The sequence below is a fragment of the Myotis davidii genome, unplaced genomic scaffold (genome assembly GCF_000327345.1).
Source record: "Myotis davidii unplaced genomic scaffold, ASM32734v1 scaffold967, whole genome shotgun sequence".
Classification (NCBI taxonomy): domain Eukaryota; kingdom Metazoa; phylum Chordata; class Mammalia; order Chiroptera; family Vespertilionidae; genus Myotis; species Myotis davidii.
In genome coordinates this window covers 2,249,072-2,252,693 of record NW_006383014.1, presented here as the reverse complement: position 1 = coordinate 2,252,693, position 3,622 = coordinate 2,249,072, and the positions used below count along the sequence as shown (strand labels likewise).

At 49.3% G+C, this 3,622-nt stretch overlaps 1 pseudogene; it reads right to left on the bottom strand.

Annotated features, from left to right (window-relative positions):
* Positions 1 to 937: 937 nt before the first annotated feature.
* On the bottom strand, positions 938 to 2,563 carry LOC102769980 (annotated as a pseudogene).
* Positions 2,564 to 3,622: the final 1,059 nt, after the last annotated feature.

Here is a 3,622-nt window from a genome sequence, read left to right as displayed (position 1 = left end):
CCATTGCTCTCTCCCTCCCTCCACGCCTTCACCACCCACTGTGTGCGTCCTTGGGTTATGCATATACGCATATGAGTTCATTGGTTGATCTCTTCCCTGCTCCACCCTCTCCTGCCTTCCCTCTGATATTTGACTGTGTTAGGGGAAGGGTGGTAAGTAAAACAACGAGAAATCTAAAAAGATCTTGAATAAAATGTTCACGTTAGCAGAAATGGTTGCTTTTAATTACAGCGTGTATTGTACAATGTTAACACTGCTCATGAAGTCTTCCCTTCTGTGTACGTTGCACAATAGAATCACATATATGGATTGTAAAAGTAATTATTTTGTGTCAATTTCTTCTTAAAAAACAACATGATGGATAAAAATTTTGGCTTGATAGATTTTCAGAATAGTTATGACTTCTATAAAATTGTAAACATATTACATTTGAGTATTACCTTTCCTTTTTTAAAAATGCTTTCCCTTGGACTTCAATATAAGCCTGAGAGGCTAGATAAACGCTCTTATCTCCACTTTACACATGAGGGAGTGGAACCTTCGAGAGCCCACTTGAATTGCACAGGGACGCTCGGAGAGTAACAGTGGAGAGGCCAGAAGAATCTAGGTTCTCTGATTCCTGGCCTCTTCTTCTGCAGACTCCCTCTCATTCATGGTTTATTCAGAGAGAGGAAAGCTCTCTTCTCTGTCCTCTTTCTTTTCTTTTTTTAAAAATATATTTTTATTGATTTCAGAGAGGAAGGGAGGGGGACAGAGAGACAGAAACATCAATGATGAGAGAGAATCATTGATCGCTGACTCCTGCACGCCCCACACTGCGGATCCAGCCTGCAACCCAGGCATGTGGCCTTGACCAGAATCGAACCTGGGACTGTTCAATCCGCAGGCCGATGGGTTCTCTCTCCTCTTATTGAAACATGTATTGTTTTTTTCAAGGTGGTCTTTTGACAATTTACTCTTTTTTGTGTGATTATTTTTATTGCAAGTGACAATAAATGGGACCGAAACCTTCCCGCCAGGTACAGAAGAAAGTCAAGGCTGGAATTCCACTCTTTTTGTCTACATTTCTCTTGTCTGAGAATAGGTGGGGTGAGGCGGGGCTGATGAAAGAAGAGAAGCACAGAATAGTGGGAAGGGTGGGGTCAGGAGACCTGGATTTTGGTCGTAGGTTTGCCCTACTCACTGCTGGCTCGGTGCAGTCCTCTATCCTCTCTGAATCAACAGTGACCCCCTGGGAAGGAGGAGGCGGGCCCACATGACTCTGGAGCCCTGTCCCCTAAGACACACTGGCTTCAGAGGATGGCACATGTCCAGCTTTTGTCCTCCTGGAGTAGTTCCTCGGTAAGGTATTCAGCGTCCTGTTCATCAAAATCTATTGTGCAGATCCAGCTATCTTCTCTTTCTCTTGGGAGCCCTGTGTCCCAGGAGTCCACTGGAGACCCATCCCAATTCTGCAAGCATGGGTACCTCAACCAGGCTGCAGCCTCTTGTGCCAGCCGCTGCCAGCCGCCTCCACCTGCAACGTTTCCTGTAGGGTCAGCTGGGTCCAGAATCACGGGCCTGGGTTTCTCAAGCTGTGTCATCAGATATTGACAAATGACACGATTTTCAAAGTTGTAATACTTAGTCCAGTAGACGCAAAGCTGCCGGTAGTGCACGACTAATTCCAAGACCGTCCGAAACCCCTCAGCGGTGCTGAAGTGGGTCTCCTTGCACCCGCGCTCCCAGGCGTGGACGGTCAGCAGCTCCAGGGCGTACTGCTGCGGCAGCGGCTTCCCCAGGCGCTGCTTGCACAGCTGGTACCAGTGCTTGACCAGGCGGATGAGGCTCTTGAGCTTGGCCGGGCGCTGCTTCAGGAAGGCCCGCTGCAGCTCCGTGAAGCAGGGGGAGAACTCGCCCTCCTTCCCCAGGCGTGTGCACTCGTTGATGAGCCGGACGTAGATTTGGGGATCAGGTCTGTAGCCCGCGTGGATGTGCGGCACAGGACCCCACTGACCCAGGACGTCAAAGGCGGGCAGGACATCAAACTTCACCTTCTCGCCCAGCCGGGGGGACCAGAACTCGAAGCTGAGCGCGCGGGGTTTCTCCCGTCGAGGTTTGTGGATCTTAAACTCCACTCCTGTCTCTCTCTGAAAGGCTTTCAGCTGTCCTTTGATTTCCCAGATGAACTCCCCTCGGCGATCCAACTGCTCCTGAAAACTTCTCAGCTCGCTGAGGAAGACCACGAGGTCAGCGTCAGAGCGGCCTCTGAGGGTCGTGCCTTTGCCCGAGGAGCCTCCCTTCACCACTTTGGACACCCGGACACGGTGGGGGGCACCTTGGAAACACCTCTCCTTGAGGAAACTACAGATGGCATTGATGGCTTTTTTGACCGTCCTGCGGAAAGGAGTGTCTGGCAGGAGGTGGTCTTCGATGAACTTGTCCAGATTTCTGGCCGGGGTTTGGCTGAGCTCCATCGTGACGCTCCGGCAGGGACAGGAGAGCTGCTGGCCGCAGAGCTGGCTGCAGGAAGTGTGAGCCTCTCTTATCTTCTGCTGCCCGAGTCTGCACTGGGTTAGGTTTCGTTTCCTGGGAAGGGAGGAGCTGTGTCTTTGGTTTTGCTTCTTGGCAGGTCAAACAATTCTGGGATCCCGGAACAGTGTCTGCTCTCTCAACCTGCTCCTCATCTTGCTGAAACGCACTCTCTGCCTTTATTATCAGCCCTTTCTTCAGGCTGTACTCTGAAACTGTTGCTCTTTAACCCCCATTATTGCCAAGAGCAATCATAATTCATATATGATTTTTGGTTTCCTTCTTCCTGGTTTTTGTTGTTGCTGCTAACACAGTTGTCTCCGATAATCTTCATAGTCTCCTATGATTTTTTAGAAAAGGTTTAGTTACAGTTGACATTCAATATTATTTTATCCTAGAGGCCCAGTGCACCACATTTGTGCACTGGGGGAGGCGGAGGGGGTCCCTCAGCCTGGGCTGTGCCTTCACAGTCAGAGACCCCTTGGGGGGTGTCTGCTTGCGGAGAGCCTGGCTTCTGGCTGAGCACCTCTCCCCCTATGGGAGCACACTGACCACCAGGGGGCAGCTCCTGCGTTCAGTGTCTGCCCCCTGGTGGTCAGTGTGCATCATAGCACCTGGTCATTCCATGATTTGGTCGATTTGCATATTAGCCTTTTATTATATAGGATTAGTTTCAGGTATACTGCACAGTTAGGCAACTATACAATTTATGAAGTGAGCCCCTGGATATTTTTAAGGACCCATCAGGCATCCTACATAGTTACTACAATATTATTCCTACTGAATTCAAGGGATTTGCCACTTGAGTTTTCTATTAAAAAATGAGACCTGGTGGTTGCAAGGTAGTTTTATTTACTTGCAGCAAATAAAGGAGACGGGATTCCTAGCCACAGCTCTGCCTCCTTGAAGGGAGGCTTGGCTATTGCTTATGTACAGGTCGATTTCTTCTCTGCAGCTGGCCGCATTCCTCCAGTGGAGCTCCTGTCAGCTCAGCCTGTTACTGCTGCATCTGCAAAATGCTGTGCTGTATTTTAACATTTAGCAAGAAATCATATTTGGAACTACCCAAGTTTTCGACCTTCGTCCTATCTAACAACAATTGACTATATTC